Source organism: Lissotriton vulgaris, chromosome 7 (assembly GCF_964263255.1).
Source record: "Lissotriton vulgaris chromosome 7, aLisVul1.2, whole genome shotgun sequence".
Classification (NCBI taxonomy): domain Eukaryota; kingdom Metazoa; phylum Chordata; class Amphibia; order Caudata; family Salamandridae; genus Lissotriton; species Lissotriton vulgaris.
The window spans coordinates 296,224,148-296,244,642 of NC_141695.1; positions in this window are offsets into that span (position 1 = coordinate 296,224,148).

Here is a 20,495-nt window from a genome sequence, read left to right on the forward strand (position 1 = left end):
TAGGGCCAGATGTAGGTAAATAGCATTTACTGAATCAAAAATACAGAACTTTACCAATTCGGTATTTTCCAATCGGTAAATGCTATGTAGATAAAAATTTGGTAAACATTACCGAATCGTTAAGATATGGAAGATATGGAGGCCCATAGGAATGAATGTCAATCACCGCATTGGTAAATACCGATTCCGTAAAATAGGGAAAGAGTCAATGGTGGCAGGGTGTCACTTTGACACCCTGTTGCACCCCTGAATAGTGCTTGTGTGCACATGTGACACACATACATGCCCTAAAGGCATGTATGTATGCCACATGGCACTGGTGTAAATGCGCAGGTTTGCATTTACAGAGGTATTCCTTATTTACCACCAACTAACAGTTGGTGGTAAATAACGAATCCTGAAAGCACAGAAACACTCTTCAAAGAGCTTCCTACATGTCATTTACAGATTCGGTAAATACCGAATCGGTATTTACCGAATCTGTAAATTGACCACCTACATCACAAAAGCCTATTACCGGTCGGTAAAGGCCGAAATTCGTTAATTTCGGCCGTTACCGACCGTTAATAGCCTTACTACGTCTGGCCCATAGTCCGGAAAATCCCAAATTTGGAAGGTAGACCAATAAGCAGCGGCCCAGTAACAGCCCTGCAGTTAGCATCCATGACCCTTATTCATAGTCTTTGATCTTGTAATGGGCGAACAAATTCAGATGGAAGTGGGGATTCACATTCAAAAGGGGCAGGTGTAAAAGTAAAATCGGCTACATTATCATGGACCGTAAGCTGTGCCCATTTCTTGAAGACATGGGGATGATTCCCCATCATGATAGTGATCATGATGCCCTAATTTTAACTGAAAGGTATCCCAAATCTCCACTTGGGTTCACTAAGCAACATGAATGTCCCCATGATCACTAATAACTAAATATAAGTCTGTTAAGTGAGCAAGATTTCAAGTTAAGCACAAGACATCTCCTCACCGTTGCCTTAAGACTAGCGCATTGCTGGACTCGCGCTACCTGCATCTTTAGAAATCAGCAGCTCGCCGTGGGTCTTGCACGGACTCTGCCTGCTTCCTGTGGAGGTAACTGGGGAAGGATTCTGGGACCAGCAAAGCTTCAGGGCTGCGAGCGTGCAGGGACTACCTGACCCAGGTGTCCCTGCAAGACCGAGCCCACCTTCCGGTCCGCTCTCCCTGTAGCTCCGCCCCCCGCCCATCGGTTTGCTGTTAAAACCACCTGAACCAGCCTTGGACCCTTGGGACACCTCACCGTTGCCTTAAGACTAGCGCATTGCTGGACTCGCGCTACCTGCATCTTTAGAAATCAGCAGCTCGCCGTGGGTCTTGCACGGACTCTTCCTGCTTCCTGTGGAGGTAACTGGGGAAGGATTCTGGGACCAGCAAAGCTTCAGGGCTGCGAGCGTGAAGGGACTACCTGACCCAGGTGTCCCTGCAAGACCGAGCCCACCTTCCGGTCCGCTCTCCCTGTAGCTCCGCCCCCCGCCCATCGGTTTGCTGTTAAAACCACCTGAACCAGCCTTGGACCCTTGGGACACCTCACCGTTGCCTTAAGTCTAGCGCATTGCTGGACTCGCGCTACCTGCATCTTTAGAAATCAGCAGCTCGCGCACCCGCTCCGCGGGTGCCGCTTCGCCGTGGGTCTTGCACGGACTCTGCCTGCTTCCTGTGGAGGTAACTGGGGAAGGATTCTGGGACCAGCAAAGCTTCAGGGCTGCGAGCGTGCAGGGACTACCTGACCCAGGTGTCCCTGCAAGACCGAGCCCACCTTCCGGTCCGCTCTCCCTGTAGCTCCGCCCCCCGCCCATCGGTTTGCTGTTAAAACCACCTGAACCAGCCTTGGACCCTTGGGACACCTCACCGTTGCCTTAAGACTAGCGCATTGCTGGACTCGCGCTACCTGCATCTTTAGAAATCAGCAGCTCGCCGCACCCACTCCGCGGGTGCCGCTTCGCCGTGGGTCTTGCACGGACTCTGCCTGCTTCCTGTGGAGGTAACTGGGGAAGGATTCTGGGACCAGCAAAGCTTCAGGGCTGCGAGCGTGCAGGGACTACCTGACCCAGGTGTCCCTGCAAGACCGAGCCCACCTTGCGGTCCGCTCTCCCTGTAGCTCCGCCCCCCGCCCTTTCCAACTACTATAAACACTGTCCGTTCTCCCGCAGCGCGGGACGCAGCCCGGGGCAAAGACCGGGCTAAGAGCGGGCCTTTTGAGGCCGTTCGAGGTCTAAGAGGTCTGGGCTGGGCCATATCCCTTGGCTGACTTTTTTATCATTGTGTTAATTGCTATTTGTGCTACTGATCCTTGTTGTTTCCGATCATGTGTACACGGGGCAGTCGCAGTAAAACTGCCAAGGGCCTTAACAAACCTAGGACCCTGGATGATTTCCTCACAAGGACCAATCTGGCCATTGATGCGGAAATTAATAAAATGCAGCATAGGGTTTCCCTTGAACTAGATGCTGCACGTAAACTGTCTCTAAATATTGCTTCTTCCAAAAAATCTTCCTTAGGAAACCTTGCCCTAGCACTAACCCCTGAGCGTACATTTGGCCCTCGTCCGTTGCTTACTGTGGCAGATATACACCACCCGCTAAGCACATCCCCTCCTGAGCAAGTTAAGGAATCTACACTAACACCTCCGGAGGAGTTTGCACAACCTACATTTGTGGCTGGTGCTAGCTCCCCAAAACTGTTTGGGATACACTTAAAAAGTTACTTTCCCCCCTGGAACTTAGACTCTCCAGAGTGGAAAACCATTTGTTAGAAATGGACAGGACTATAGTCACATTGGCTAGCCTTAGTATAAAGCAAATGGAAGCTAGGTTCCCACAGGGGGATGGTTCCACTTCCCAGGCAATAGAGTCAGAACCCCCGCCCCCACCCCCCACCCCCCCAATTCCAGGTCCTAAACCTGTACCAAAACCCCGCACGAAAGTTGGGGACAACGCTAATACTATCTTAAATTTTGGCGGTTGTCTCCCATCCCAGGACCCAGTACCACCCAAACCCAGGCAACTAGCCTGCCCCACAAAGACCACAGCACCATCTAATGCTAGGGCTCAAACTTGTCCACAACAGAATGTAGCACGTTCTAAATCTAGGCCACAAGATGTTGTACAACAGCCTAACCATTTGACCTATAAGAATTTGCCATCTTTAGAATCTAGCCGACCGAACTTTCGTGGTGGTTATATCGACTTACCACCAGAGGCTAGTACATATGTCATTGTTTTAGCTGGTGTACCTGCTCTTGACCCACAAACTAAAGAGAATCATTGGTCTCTCAAAAATAAGGTCATTCACTGGCTTAACACGAATAGACAGCTACCTAGTCACCAAAGAAGTCGGGTACTAATGGTGCGGAGAGTACCATGGGTTGGACCCACTCACAAAACCATCACTGGTGATTGTATAGTGGTGACCTTTGCTGACCCCCATACAGCTCAGCATCTTTGTTCGTGGGCCCCGTGCGAAGAGGACCACTCAGTTGTTGTTAGAACCCTCACCTTTTTCTATCCTCCTCAACGACAGCTTGGAATGGGAGGGTCTTGGACGACAATCCAAAAGCCCAGGCACAGAGGATATGGGAATGGTGGGTATAACCAGAACACCTGGTGGCAAGGGGTTCCCACATCAAATATGTTTGGCTGTTTGGAGGAGGTTGACTGACTCGGGGGGGCGGGTGCTTTAGAACATCCAGTAGACTCTACTCCTTCCACCCTGTCAGTACCTAGTGTGGCCTGCTCTATGACAGCACCAGGCCCACAAACAGCACTGGACAATGTTTATAATCTAATCCCGACCGTATTAGGAGTTCAGTGACAATCTGAGACTTCCAGCCCTAGTAATCCAGATAACGACATTAGGGTGGCCTCATGGAACATAGCAGGTTTAAGGGGTCGCTTGGATAACGATGATTGGGTAGATTATATTACCTCATATGATATCATCGTTTTCCAAGAAACCTGGTCAGTTGATCCCCTGTTTAGAGTAGGCTTCCTTAATTTTCATAAACCAGCAATGCAGGGCCCCAGGGGTAGGGCTTCGGGTGGTCTCACTATATGCATAAAAAACTCACTTGGTTTCAGCGCCAGGCAAATCCTGGTGAAGAATACTGACCTCCTTTGTATATCCCTAAGCAAGGAAAACTGTAAGGATATTGTTTTAATTAATATCTATGCCCGAGGTTGTCAGGGTGGAAAGAAGCAACCTATCCTTAATGATTTGGAAGATTTCCTAAATGAGTATAAAAGTGACCAGCTCATTTTAGTGGCTGGTGACCTGAACTGCTCATTTGAACCCATCCCGAGTCTTGCCGAGGATGTAGGGATGGATGAGGATATTCTCTGGAATATTCCCCCGCTAGCAATAAATAGGGTTGTCAGGGGTACGGAGGCTGCCCTACACTGGCTTGGGCTCTGCCTGGAATGGGGGCTCCGAGCGGTGAATGGCCGCAGCCTGTCTGACAAGGCGGGAAAACCAACCTTTGACAATGGGTCTAGTTCGAGTCGCATCGACTATATATTGGTCAACATTGAATCCTGGGCTACTGTAATTGATATGTCAATAGAAACCAGGCCAGAGAGCGATCATAACCCACTCTCACTTGTACTTAGGGTCCCTGGTCTAGGACCCCCTCAGACAGAAACAGCTTGTGTTACATCAGACCTAATTCTGTGTGACAACAGAAGACGGGTCAAATGGTCAAGGGTCATAGCTGACCAAGAGCCAAATAGAAAAACTGGTCCTAGACACTAGAGATAGGATGTCTGCTTTATCTCTTAATGACAGGGCAAAGTCCAATATTGTTGATCTCCATGAGGCATGTTTTGCGGCTATTAGGGATATTCTCACTAGGCCATGTAGAAAACAGAAAGGGAAGCCATTCAAAGGTTGGTATAATAAAAATTGCAGAGAAGCCCACGGCATCTTAATTGCTGCCGTTAAATCTAGAAACACTCCAGACATCAGGAAAGCGAGACAGGCTTACAAACGCATAATTTTGGAAGCTAAAAGGGAATGGGACGATTCGTATTGGCTTGATCTTCTTCAAGCCTGTGAGTCGTCCAACCAAATTAAGTTTTGGGAGCTAGTCAGATGGGGTAGGGGCTCAGATTCACTAACCCCTGAAAATCATGTTTCCGCCGCAGATTGGGTGGAATTTTTCTCCGTACAATTCAAAGACCCTAATATCGTCCAGTTGGCAGGCGAGCCCCTAGCAGGGACTATATTAGTATCCTATAGGGACAGGCTCACCTTTTGTACCTCAGACACTGAACAGGCATTGGGCTCTATCCAGTCTGGGAAAGCCCCCGGTATTGATGCAGTACCAGCTGACCTTTTTAAATTGAATTTAGATCTGTGGGTCCCTTATATAACAACATTAGCAAATTCTATTGCAGCAGGGGAAAGGGTGCCACAATCCTGGAAAGGGGCTGAGATACTTCCAGTCTATAAGAAAGGGGACCGATCTTCACCGAAAAACTATCGCCCCATTAGTCTGATCGACACTATTCAAAAAGTGGTATCGCGAATGGCCCTGGCTAGAATACAGGGGTGGATTGAGCAGAATAACATACTCTCCCCCATGCAGGCAGGGTTTAGATCAGGCACCAGCACCCTAGACCAGGTGTTTCGTCTTACCATGCTGTATTGGAAGGTGGTTTTTTTGGGCGGTGGTGTCATCTACGCTGCCTTTGTCGATCTAAGGTCGGCATTTGACCTGGTTCCCAGGGCAAAACTTTGGGAAGCCCTCAGACTCATGGGCCTTCCACCTGAACTACTAGAGCTGGTCAGGCGCTTACATGAGGATAACTTTGCCCGTGTAAGATGGGGGAAACAGGGTCAGGTGACCACTAGCTTCCCTGTCGAACGTGGGGTCCGGCAGGGTTGCGTGCTGGCCCCTGCCCTGTTTCTCTTGTTTATCAACCGGGTGGTTGCATTCTTTAATGCAGTACAAACAGATGCTCCCACCTTGGGGGGATCAAAATATCCCATGTTAATATTTGCCGATGACACCCTACTCCTTTCAAAGACCCGGAGCGGCCTACAGGCTGCCCTAAACAGATTTGCTGAATTTTGCACAATAAATGACCTTCAGATTAATGCTGATAAAACTAAATTTATGATTTTTAAAAAAAATAAACCAATTAAAAGTTCATTTTTATTAGATGGTGTCCCAATTGAACAGGTCAAAGTCATGACATATTTGGGCGTGACCCTTGACCATCAACTTACGTGGAATCCCCAGTTGGAGGTTTTAATTCTTAAATTTGTTCGCCTTACAGGATGCTTGTTGAAGGAACAGAAAAAAACCTTGACCAAACGCATTACACCGGCGTTAAAAATCTATGAGGCCAAGGTTAATGCAGCTCCCTGTATGGAGCGGACATATGGGGCTACAAAGACTTGTCAGCACTCACCACAGCACAGAACAGGTTTTTTCGGAACTTAGTGGGGCTCCCTCAATCGTCACCTGTAAAACCACTGCTTCTAGATTTAGGCTGTAGACCGCTGAATGAGATGGCACAGTATCGCCTTGCGGCTCTTTGGCGTCGCCTCTGGACGACCCAAGAGCTTAGTTTATTCGCTCATGAATTGGGCGAGGTGAGATCATTGTGGGGTACTCAGAAAATCCCATGGCTGCGGGAGGTCAAACAAATACTGTATTCTATGGGCCTCCCTGAACTATGGCTACATCCTGAATGTTCTAGGTTCCCATCTAAAGTGGAATACAAAGAGTTGTTTTGGGCTGCAAAGAAATCTGCACTGGTCACCCGTTCATCAGAAAATAGCCTAACAGGACTGTTCTTAACGCACAAGGTAACTCCGTTCCTTGAACCCTACTGGGACTTGATATGCAAAACGCTTGACCGTAAGCTGTATCATCAGTTTCGGGTGGGAACTTTGCCGATCAACTCCTTTACTGCGAAGTGGGCTAAGAATACAAGTACTAAATGCCCCTTTTGTCCTGACCAGGTTGAAAGTATTGGTCATATATTTTTTGCATGCCCTGCATATCGATTGCCTAGACTGAAATGGTTGAAACCAATTTGTAAAACCTTAAATTGTGGGGAGAATCGTGCAGCGCTGTCTAAATTACGCGATTTACGCACTGAAAAATCTGTGATTTGTGTTGCCAAATTCTTGGGGTGGATGTGGCTTATTCGGGTGAAGAAATTGTAACCCCTTTTAACTCAACTTGTTTTTTTAATGTTTGTATATTGTCTGTAGGTAAACTCTTTTATATACCTGGGGATCCATTGTAAAATGTTGTAATGTTGATAATGTTTTTTAAATCTGCTGTCTTTTATGAATTTTATTTCGAAATAAAGACTAAATGAACTGAACTGAACACAAGACATGGCCAAACATTATAGTGCTTTTGTTTCCATATTTAGTCCATACCCGTGGCTGAGAGTCCTATCCTTGAAATTCATAAATGTATTGTTTAAATAATGAGAGATGTTATTCTACAAGGATTGCTATCCTGGGACTCTAAATACCAACCTTTTACAACGGTATGCCAGAGAATGTAAGATTGGCAAAAGCAACACCCTGGCTGCGCTCAAACACACAGGCATGAAGGCATTCAAGATGCTTATAAATTGTACAAGTTAGTATTGAACACTTGCAGGCGAAATTAGAAGGGAGAAAACTGGCAAGACCTTCTACATGCAGAAACAGTCAAGCCTTCAGCCACATTGTAGCTCATGGAAACCTACACACAAAAATCTGTGCGGCACATTACATATATTCTTGGGCCCTTGGGGACAGCATTTCTAAGATCGTTATCCCCTTTCCTTATTTTTTTAAGTTCAAGTTTATTGAATCCAAGCATAAGAAATAGAAAATAACACTACAGCAACAGGATAAAATAGTGTATGAAAAATAAGACAAGTACATTGCAGATATACAATAAAACGGAATCAATAAACACTTATTTGAAACTACAACAACACTATATGCAGAAGTAAGGCAATAATACGAGTAAAACAATGGGAAAAATCAGCAATTGGTAAAAAGATAAAATAAAGGTTATGTAAAAGACAACTAAAGGAAATTCATGGAGGCTTACGAACTTCAGCAGATGAGGTGTTAATAGTAGTAGTAGTAGTGGTGGTGGAGCTGGAGGGGATGTGCGAGGATAGGTAAGTGGTAACGGGGATCCACAATAAATCCCTCTTAATGGCAAGGGAAATAGGGGTAACATAATTGGTATCAAGTCTATGATTAAAACAAACAGCATTCCACCAAGCAGAATATGTGACTTTTGAGGAATCTTTCCAGTTGGAAGTAATAAGGTGGAGGGCTACTGCAAAAAATAGGTCCAGTAAGTGAAAATGAGAGGGGAGTTGGGGTAAATCTGGAGATAATGAACCTAATAGGACATTAGAGGAGGACAAAGGGAGCTTTATATTGAAAATAGTATTTATACTGAGTGCCAAAAAGTGTTAATGTTGGGACAATAAAAAATCATATGAAGTAAATCAGCAGACTGACAGGGGCAGGACCAGCAGGGAGGTGAAAGATCGGGAGAGAAAGAGACCAGTTTAGCCGAGTAAATAACAAGCGTTGATAAATAAAATAAAGCGTTTGAGTAGTGTTGGCAGCCCTTGAGGTTTTATGAATCTTTAACAACAGTTTGTCCCATAAAGAGAATGGCCAAGTTACTAATAAGTCCTGTTCCCAAGCCAATTCAGTCTTCGTTTTAAGTTGTGGGGAAGAGGTTAACATGGAGTTGTAAATACGAGAAGCCGAAGGAGAGGAGTGTTTTACAGAGGGGAGGTAGATCATGGGAGGAGGGAAGAGATGGAAGGTATTGGAGAAGAGCAGGAAGTAAAAGATCAAATTGTTTCCTGGTGGAACTTGGAAGACGAAATTGCGATTGAAGATCAGGAAAAGTTAGGGGAATACCATCGTGGAGAAGTTGGGAAATCCATATTAAACCTCTGGATTTCCAGGATTTCCAGAAAAAAGAGCGATTTTTAATGCGAAGAGATTTATTATGCCAAATTGGCTGTTGAGAAAGAGAAGTAAGGGAGGGGTAAGAAGAGGGTAATAAGGGAGTAAAAAGATGATGGGAATGAGCAATGATAGGAGACTGTAAAAAGGAGGCTTTAGCAGAAAAAGTCAAAATCTCAGAAAAGTCAAAAGGTGAAATGAGAGATTTTTCCAGAGAGAGACAAACCGGGGGATAAGTAGGAAGATCCGTAGTCAGCCAGCGGGAGGCTTGTTTAAGGATAAAGGAGTAAAGATAGGATTTAAAGTCTGGAAACTTAAGACCTCCATAAGACTTATCTTTTTTAAGGGAAGATAAAGCAATCCTTGGAGGTTTATTCTTCCAAAGGAATTTGAAAAGAGTAGAATCTAATCTCTTAAAATAATATCCAGGAATTCGAACATGGATCATAGAAAGAGAATACAAGATGATAGGGGCTAACATCATTTTAATTGAATCTAATCTCCCCCACCAAGAGAGGAAGAGAGGAGTCAGATAATTTTCTTTATGATATAGTCAAAATTGGCTTTCAAATTTTCTGAAATAGAAGAGGAGAACCACAGCCCCCAATATTTTACTGTGTTTGGTTGCTAGGAAAAAACAGTTTGGTCAAAGTAATGACGAAGACATAAATTATTGAGGGGTAAGACTTCACACTTATCACGATTAAGACGATAACCTGAAACTAAAGAAAAAGCATCAACTTGGTGAAGAAAGAAAGGGATGGAGGACTCAGGATTAGAACAATATAAAAGAATATCATCCGCATAAACGGATAACTTGATCTGATTAGGGCCAGGATTAAAGCCAGTAATTTGGGGGTCTTGACATATCTTGGTGAGAAAAGGTTCTAGGGCTACAATAAACAATAAAGGGGATAACGGACAACCTTGGCGAACTCCTCTAGAGAGAGAGAAAAAAATCAGAGACTTTCCCGTTGGCAAAGATAGAGGCTTTAGGGCCGGAGTACAAGAGAGAAATAAAGGAGATCAATTTGGGGGGAAACTCAATCCAGGTGAGAGCGTGAAACATAAATCCCAGCTGATTCTGTCAAATGCCTTCTCAGTATCTAGGGTTATGGCTAAGAGAGGGGAGTCAAAAGAAGAAGCTTTGCTAAGAACATGAAAGAAAACTCTAGAATTGTCAGAAGATAGGCGTCCTTTGACGAAACCAGATTTTTCTGGTCAAATGAGTTCAGGTAGAATAGGGTCAATATGAAGAGTGAGTAATTTGGCAAATATTTTATAGTCTGTGTTTACTAGGGATATGAGTCTTTATTTTCTTTGGGAATTAGACAATTCATAGCTTCTTGAAAAGTACCATGGGAAGCACCATTAATAATAAAGGAATTGAAATGGAGGAGCATGTGTGGAAGGAGAAGTTTAAAAAAAATGAATATAGAATTCAATAGTGAACCCGTCCGGGCCAGGAGCTTTACCATGTTTTAGGACCGAAACTGCGTGAGAGAGTTCTGCTAAGGTTATGTCTGTTTCAAGAGAACGAAAATCAACATGAGAAGAAGAGGGAGGAGCGAGAGATTGAAAATAAGAGGATAACTCCGAAGGAAGAGGAACAGATTCAGGGGTATAGAGTTGTTTGTAAAAGGTGACATATTCCTGTAGTATCTCAGCATCTTTGAAGTGAGAAGTACCAGTAGAATCAGTTACAGAAGCAATCCGAGATATATCTTGTCTAGTTTTCAAATAATTAGCCAAAAGTTTTCCCATTTTGTTTTGACCCCCATAACAACGGGCACTGCTCTTTAAAAGATAAGAAGATGCAGCTTCAGTGGATATTTTATTGAAAGCGATCTTGGCTATAACGAGGTCTTTCAAAGAAGAGTCTGTAGGGGAGCGATAGTAAGAATATTCTAACTTTTTAATCTTAGCAAGAAGAAGAGAGGATTGTTACTGAAAGCCCTTTTTTATTGGGAAATGTAATTGATGATAAAACCTCTAGCTGTGGCTTTCAAAGAGTCCCATATCATGGTTGGGGAAGAATCAGGGATAGAGTTTGTAGTAAAAAAATCTTCAGCGAAAGAACTGAATTAGCTATAGAATTTAGGATCTGCGAGAAGAGAATTATTAAAACGCCATCTGCCAGAGGAAGGAGAATACAGGCCCTATATAAATCTCCGACTGCTAGAATCAGAGTTAATGGAGTGTTGTCAGCTGCAGTAAATATCGCTAGGGGGACCAGGCAGGGTTGCCCCTCCTCGCCTCTCCTCTTTGCGCTATATCTTGAGCCGCTATTGCGACGACTTGAAACTAACCCTGGGATACCACCGATGAGGGTAAATAACTGTAGCGTAAAGACTTTAGCTTACGCAGATGACGTAGCCATACTGACCCCGAACCCCTCTCTTGCTATAAAGGAAGTGGAAGAGGAGGCCCAGGTGTTTAGGCAGATATCTGGCTACAGCCTGAACAGGTCTAAAACCCAGATCATAAAGAATATATATGCTATTTGTGATGACAGCAGGGTGGTTAGCTCTGCAGTATATCTAGGGGTTTCATTATCAGCTGCCTTGGATCTAGTGGTCGAGAGTAACTTGACTCCATTAATCTCTAGGATAAAGGGAGATCTGGAGAGGATGAACAATCTCCACCTTTCTCTCATGGGCTGCACTAATGTGATTAAAATGTTGATCCTGCCCATATTTCTTAATTTTTTTAGATCCATCCCCTTAGTTTTTGAAGCTAAATGGTTTAATTTAATAGAGAGTGTACTCAATAGGTTTATCTGGGCCCATGGGAAGACTCAGCGGGCTTACAGATTTATGTCTCTCCCGAGAGAGAGAGGGGGCTGGGGGGCCCCGGACTGTAGGTTGTATCAAATGGCTGCAGCATTACAGTATATGCAGGGATTAATGGGGTGTGGGGGACTTGAGCAAAGAGTTACGACCATGTCCACGGAAGTCTACTCAGTAGTGTTGGGGGCGGAGGCAGAAAACTGTTCTTTAAATAGAGTGGAGTTTGGGTACTACAAAAGGACAAGATTTAAGACTGCAGTGGCAGCAGTCAAGATCTGGAACGCTCTTTTAAAAAAGGTTGGTCTAGTAAGATATAACAGGTATGTCCGGTTGTATAAGAATAAATCCTTTCCTGCGGCAGTGTTTGCTGATTTAACAATGGCCGGATGGGCACAAAAAGGGATAATACAGATTGGGGATTTAATGGATGATGAGGGGATAGCTCAGTTTGCAGACCTTACCCTTAAGTATGGCATTGAAAGAAGGGATTTTTTTAAATTCTTACAGGTAAGGAGCTGTCTTAGTAATAAGCAGGGTGGTATTGCTGGGTTTGGCAGTAATGAAATATTGGAGAAGATAAAAATAGGAGGGAATGTACGATCAGATCCTTCTATGCAAGTCTTGCAAAAGGGAAGATGGAGGATATAAATAAAGTTAGTACCAAGTAGGTTGAAAAGTTGGGGGGGGGGCCTGGAACCTTCCAGGAATCTTTGGACTTGGGTCGTACCATCTTGTGCTCGGTCCCCTGCAGTCCCAGCATTATAATGTAAATGCAAATGTGTTTCGATTTATACAGCGCACTTTAACCCAGGGGCCTCAAGGCGCTTGCTTAGGGAACCCGTCCTGGTATTCCCCTGTGAGATACCCCGGCCGGGTATCCACAGGGTGAAAGCCAGGCATCCCGCCGCGATTGGCCGTAGTGGAGATTAAGCAAGCTATTGCCCAGAGTCGCAGAGTGTGACCCCGTGAGTCGAGTAGGCACCAGAGCGAGAATTGTCAACTCCGTGGAATTTTTGAGCCCGAGACCCGCCAAGGCGGGGAATCGGACCCTGGTCCACGGCCGATCTCAGCTTCTGGGTCTGCCGCCTCTAACCACTGAGCCACGCTTCTCCACTTTGTTCTCACTGTACCACACCCCAGCGAGAATAGCTAAGTGGGGAGGCTCTACCGGTATCACCTGCCCTAGGTGTAGTTCAGCGGAGGCAGATATTGTCCATATGTTCGCTCTCTGCCCCCAGCTACACACTTTGATTAAAGACTTAGAGGTCTTTCTTGGCAGGACATTAAGACTAAAAGCATATTTGACACCTATGTTGATTTTGTTGGGGAGCGACCAGGCGGGAGATTCTGCTCATAAGGAATTTATGTTTATGGCTACCGCAGTGCTGAGGCTGACAATAGCAAGAGCATGGCTGTATAAGACTCCCCCGGTTATGCAAGCTTGGTTGGCGAACTTATTAGCTATGTATAATCTCGAGAAGGCAATTTATGCACGAAACGGAAAAAGGGGAAGAAGGTTAGGCTTAAAAATCTTGGAGCCAATTGCAAAATGGAAGGAGACTATGGTATTATAGGGTAATTTATGTGAAATTTAACATGAACTACAGACTCTAATAAGGTTATGAATATGATTTGAAAATGTATTTTTTTTTCTCTCTGGTTTTGATTTGTATTGCTGTAGCTTCAAAAAGAGGGAAAAGTTTGTACAAAGTAATCAAACCAGATAGGGTAAATCATAAATGTAAATTGAACTGGTTAAATGTATAATATATACAATATGTGTACTGGGAAAAATAAAAATATATTTAAAAAAAAAAGGAAGGAGAAAAAGGGATAAGGTCAAAATCGACAGTAACAGGGGCATGATCAGAAATTAGGATGGAACCTATGTCTGAAGCAAGTACGTGTTGGGTCAGGGATTTACTATGGAAAAGGTAATCAATACAGGATTGCGTCTTATGGGGAGGAGAGAAGTAACTGTATTCTAGGAGGTCAGGATGACAAAGTCTCCAAATGTCAGTAAGGGATTTACGACGAATAGTAGAGGTGAAGTAGAGGTGAATTGAGTATGCATTTTGGATGTGACAAATTTAACAGGGGAGTGTCTATCGAGAATAGGGTCAAAAACTTGATTGCCATCACCACCAAAAATAACATAATTGTCATCAAAAGAAAGTAATTTGTCTGAAATAGAAGGCCAACAAATATTGTCAATTCAAACAATAGGAGAGAAAGGGTTTTAAGAACCACTCTTATACCCCTTCCAGGTAGATATATAACAATCAACGTAAGAGTGTCAGCAAATATAGGGAACAGAAAGGGGAAACCAGAGATTCAGGCGATCATAGGATAGTTGGCACCAATAATCAGTAACCAATTAGTAAGGAGATAGGGTGCACATGCTCAGTGTGAACTAAAAGGACCCTCAGGCCCCAACTAAAAGTTGGTAGCCAGTTGTCTTCATTGGGTCCCAGACAGTTGAAAGGAAAATTAGAAATAGTGATTTGAAAGTGACTTAAAAAGAGTGTGGGCTACTCATCAAACAATTCATTTTAATGAGAGGGTAGCTCTAACTCTATTAAAATCAGTGAAAAAAATTGTGGACTAATGATTGGTTGTGTTAATTTGAACCAATAAGTCCTAACGGTGGTGACAAACAAACAAAATTGGTCAACATGTTTCTGCTTAAGAGCTCAGGGTCAGCTCAGCATTCATCAGGACCAGAACAGTCATTCTCACTCCCCGGTGGACACTCACTAGAGTATCCCGACCTATGGTGTGGAGAAAGGAACTAATACAACCTGATTCAGTAAGAGTTCATATGGAGAATTTAATCCGAAAGCCTCGCCTCATTAAGGGAGACAAAAAAATTCGTAATTATCCGTGTAAAAGCTCCATGGGCTGGCGGCAGGGGGAATATCTTCACGCCCAGATAGTTAGCTTCTAGGCGGCTCCCCGCCGATAGACCTACTGCAGCCACATCCTCCCCCCGACACCCTCTCATTAAAATGAATTGTTTGATGATCGCCTGAATCTCTGGTTTCCCCATTCTGTTCCCTATATTTGCTGACACTCTTACGTTGATTGTTATACAACAATTATTGTCAACAGAGACTTGAGCATATAAATTAAAAATAACAATACGATCATTATCAATTGATAAAGTTGTAATCACCCAACGACCATCAGAGTCAATTTCTTGATGAGAAACAGAAACCTTAAACTTTTTGTGAACAAAATTAACAACACCATTTTTCTTTCCCAAGGCTGGGGAGGAAAAACATGACCAACCCAAAGACTTTGCAATTTAGAAGCTTCAACATCAGAGAGATGGGTCTCTTGTAACATGGCAATGTCAGATTTTAGTCTGGCCAAGTGGGAAAGTACTCGTTGCCTTTTATTGGGACTATTCAATCCTTTAACATTCCATGAGGTGACCCTGAATGTAACTCACAGGAAATAACCAGGTGTAAGAAAAAAGCATACAATGCAATAAACAAGCATGAGAGCAAACTTCGTAGGAAAAGAAAAAGGATAAAGCTGAAAAAGGAAAGAGAGAGAAAGGGGTACGTACAGGAAGAAGTAAAAAGGAACAGAAAGAGTAAGAAAGGAATAGGAGAAAAAGCCAGAAGGTAGAAGAAAAGAAAGAAAGATAGAATAAGAGCAGGAAGTAGAGAAGGGAGCAATAAGAAAAAATTAGAGAGAAGCAACCAGAAGAAAAACAATGCAATGAGAACATGAACCAAAAGCATACCTACAAAGGGAGGGTTCAAGGAAACGGGGGGAGGGAGGAACCAGACGGGGAGGATGGCACACCGGGGTGAAGCAAAAATGAGGACCGGGAGGCAGCACACCTTAAGAAGGAGAGAGCTGTGGGGTAAGAACAAAAACAAGAAAAAAGGGTAAATAATCAAGGCAAAAGAAATGTATCATACATACAATAAACCAACAGACAAACGAACCGGGCAAATCAACAACCAAAGAAAGAACAAATAATCAGCCAGCATTTGAGGAGGAGGAATCCATGGTGTCGGTATGATGAGAGTTTATGAAGCTCTATTGTTGTAGGTGACCTTAAAGAGGCAAGGGTGGAAGAGGCCTTATCGAGCACCCATAGCACGAAGAGCAGGTCTCATGTTCAGGAAAGCCTTCCTTCTGTTAGCGGTAGCCTTGGCGTAGTCCTGAGCGAAAAATAAAGTGGCTCTGGCCCAAGTAATACGTGAAGAAGATTTGGCTGCAGAAAGGACTTTTAAATGGTCCGTATACTCCAAAAAGTACAGGATCAGCCCTCTAGACTTCTGTGAGTGGGAGGCAGATGAGGAAGGACGGCCCAATCTGTTTGCTCTTTGAATGTTGAGCCTAGTGTCCTTTGGCAGATGAAGAACTTTGGGGAGAAAAGATTTAAAGTGAGGGGGTCATACCACTCCTGTCCTTCTTGAAGTCCATAAATATGGAGGTTATTGTGCCTATTACGATTTTCAAGTTCCTCCACCTGGTGTTGAAGGACGGAGACCTGAGAGTGAAGCGGAGAGAATTTTGCATGGACATCTGTAATGGAAGAAACAGATTGTTCTACTGATGTAACTCTATTGTCGAGTTGAGATCAGGAGTCCGTGAGGACCAGAAGTTTGGCGCTGGTGTCTTCCATAAATGGACATAGTGCCCTCATTTCCTCTAAGAGCATCTCCATGGAGACGGGCAAGGTTGATTTAGGCGGTGACGGAGGATTTTGTCTGAGGCGCTTGGAGATAGATTTTTTGCAGAAGTCGCCAGCGCAAGCTCAGGAGCCGCCATGTTGTCCGTCTGAGAAGAGGATAGAGAGTCCTGCAAACGTGAAAACTCAGTAAAAAGCTTTGAGTTTTTAATAAATATATGCTTAGTTGGTGTTTTATTAGATGAAGAGCCTTTGGTGCTGCCCATAAAGAAAAAACGTCAAGATTGCTGAAGAGAAAGGAAGCACAAAATGGCCACTATAATAAAGTCTCTCAGAATGGGCGCAAAAATAACATTGAATGCAGGAGGAGGTTATATGGTGGCATCCATGGAGGAGTAGGAAGCCAAGAGAGCCGTTTTAAAAGAGAAATAAAATGCCACAGACTCTCGTAAATGTGAAGGGGGATCGGCGTCACAGCGCGATGCAGGAAAATCAAAATGGCCGCCGCGAGGTAGCGATAATAAACAGGAGACTTACATCGTCCATAAAATTAAATAGACGCTATCAAGCAGGACCGGAGCTGCGAGAAAAGGAGAAGCGGAGGTTCCGATGTCCTCACATGACAGTATAGGCGCTGGAGCGGCACAAGAAAGTCGCGGCCCACCGGAGACACCGAGGAGCCTCACTCGGATGCCGCCATTCCCGTCGGGCACAAGCCTCGCCCCCCGTTATCCCCTTTCTAATCAGATAGTAACTCATAAGATTGCTCCAAGATTGATCGAATGTATAGATAGGGCAGATAAAAAGAACTCTTATGTTGGTCCTTTTTCATTATCCCTAAAGCAATCTAATCTTTGAATGGTGGGAAGACCCTGGGATGATAAGACCCCAGGTGATCAATTTTGTGCAAAACGTGTCATCTGGACTCCATCTGTTACCTTATCAAATGCTATTTTATATGGTGCTAACATCACTGAAGCCTGGAAGGGATCAAAAATGAACTATAAGCATAAGAAGTGAATTAGGGATAATCCAGGCTAATTCCAGAACAACTAGTCAAATAGACAATATGCAGAAGATTTATGGCAGACATGTGCTAGATATATTACAAGTCTGTATTCAGGAGAACCAGATTTATTTTTTTCCAGCAAAGGGGGGTTCGGAATTAAGATCAGCAGTAGAGCTGTTCAATTTATTTTTAGTCCATTAAAAGTGTATGTCTTTGCGTGAGAAACACTTATACATAGCCTTAGTTGACCTTAGGGCTGCACTTATTTTGGGACAACAGATTACTTGTGGGGGACACTTAGAAGCATGATGGTTCCAGTACATGTTGTCTCAATTCTGGTAAAGTTACATACAGACAAAAACACCTATGTATGCTCGAGAGCTAAAAGGGCGATTCATGATTGGTTATATACCTAGTCAAAGAGGAGTATACCAAGGTTGTGTGCTAGAGCCCACACTATTTTCTTTATATATTAATGATGTGATTAGTCTATCTGATGGACTGTGACAATCATGGATTCTCCAAAACTGGACGGCGCTAATATCCCTGCCCACTGTTTGCCTATGACAACCTTTTAATCCCAAAAACTTTCAAGGGCCATAAAAAACAATTTAACAGGCTCTTAGAATTTTGTAAACACGGGCTAATAGATAAATACCTGGAAAATAAAATGCAATATATGGTTATTAGGTAATAAGGATAGTCTAGCAAAGGGTAATGGAGTAATTGAAGGAGTTAATAATGAGTTAATACCTATTAACATCTGGGTGTCAAATGGCTGATGAGTTAGTATTGGATCCAAAAATTTTGAAGAGCAGCCTGATTGTGGGAGAGGTGTGGCGCAAAGTCCAGGGCGACTGACTCCCAAACCCAGGGGCTCATGGTTTGATACCCGGCGCTGGTGGCAGATCAACCCAGCACCATGTGACTCTAGGCAATAGCTCGTTTAATCTTCCCCATGGCTTCCAGCGCCTTGACATCCTCTGGTAATTATTCTTGCTTTACAAATTCTGGACATATACATTTAATTGTTCAGCATAGAACTGCAGCTATTTCAAGAATGTATTAAGTGTCTTATTCCATGTCTGTGTACCCGGCTCTACAGGCCTGTGAACCCAGACCAATATAGGGGCTTCTCATGCCAAATCTGTGACCCCAGCTCCATGTAGAGGGCCGAAATATGGGGACCCCACAAATTACATCATTTTACCACAGTGAAAAAATACATTTGCAAGATTGCTGGTAAATGTGTTCACTTGCACCTCGCTATTACCTCTTTTCTTAGGCATTGATCTCTAATGGCTAAGGATTTGGTATACCAGCAAAAGAGAGTCATATAGGAATGGTCACTGTGAATTAATGCTCATGGATTGCGCCTGGGTCACCCCATGGATGAAACATACGCAAACATCTTTCTAGTACTTGTGTTTAGAAGTACTTTGGAACGATCCCAGTTTCATTACAAAATCTTAGAGGGCTTGCTGAAACCTAAATATGGAGGAAATGTTATGAATAGTTGCCATTCAAGTTCCAAAAGTTGAGGATTGATAGAAATATTTCTTGATTTTAAGTCTGCTTCTAAATTTGAGGCTTTTTCAAATAACAGAACACCACCTAAATTGTTTTATACATCTAATTTAGAGTGGGGATTTTACCTGTCAATAATTTGAACTGTAAATGGAACCAGACAGGAAGAAGCAGACCCATTCCCAGCTTGTGGTACTGCAGCTGGAACAGAGGAGCATCAATTATTCTTCTACTCTGCTTATCACCATCCTCCGTGGATACGGATGTATTGTAAGTAATTTCGCCTATGACAATACCTAATCGCTTAAAAATGTGTAAAACTGACACATGAGAGTATATTGTTTTTGGTGTGATCAAGTACTTTCATAACATATGCCATAGAAGAAAGAATTTAATAAATTCTGTTTAGGGCTAAAAATCTGCAATGCCTGAATGGATTATAAAATTGCTGACATTTTTAGAACTGGTAATACACAGTTTTTTGTACTAGATCTTATTTATTTATTTATTTATTTATAGTGTTTTATATAGCGCGTACAAGACCCGTGGGTATCAGAGCGCTTAACAGGAAAGAATAACAAATAGACAGTTATAGTAGCAATAATAATAACAACATATATATGAGGTAGAAGGCAATATAATGAATGGACGTGATTAGATATATAAGTTCTTAACGTCTGTGCAATTAGCATTGGTCTCAAATCAAGCTCGGTGAGGTAGAGTTATATTGTATTCCAGTGCATATTAGGATAGTGTGGATAAATAGATAGGTGAGGTAGAGGTTATATAGTTTTGTCAGTGAGATATAGTTATAGGATCACAAGTAAATGAGGTAGCAGTATGTGTCTAGCCTCGGCTTGTACATGGACACAGACAGATGTCAGGTATTGATCTTCCAACATTCCTGAAGTGGACAATCCTCTGGTAGCATAACTGATCGTCTCAGTAGTCCGTAGGTATCTCTATGTAGGGTATTTACTCATCAAGTGGCTCTTAAGTTCTCGTTTGAATGATAATGTATTTTGAATCTTCCTGATGCTTGGCGGGAGTGAGTTCCAGATTCTGGGGGCAGCTCCAGAGAATGCTCTGTTGTAAGATTTTTTCTTGTGGAAAAAGGCTGGTCGCAGCAGCAGCTCTTTTGCGCTTCTAGTTGTTCTGTTACCTCCTGATATCTTAAGTTTCTTGGCTAGGTATCTAGGCGTGTTGTAGTGAACTGCTTTATGTGTAATACAGGCCATCTTCATTTGAATTCTGGCTTCGTAGGGTAGCCAGTTTAGTGCTTTCAGGTGAGGAGATATATGATCGAATTTCTTCGTTCCCGTGATGAGTCTTGCCGCTGCGTTGAGGCAGGCTTTTAGTGGTGCTGTGGATGTTTTCGGTAGGCCAGCTAGTGTGGTGCAGCCGTATTCGATCCTCGAGATAACTAGTGATTGGATAGCCAGTTTTAGATCCGACTCTGAGATAAAGGGTTTCAGTTTTCTTAAGTAATTTAAGTGGAAGCGGGCGCTCTTGGCCATTGAATTAATATGGT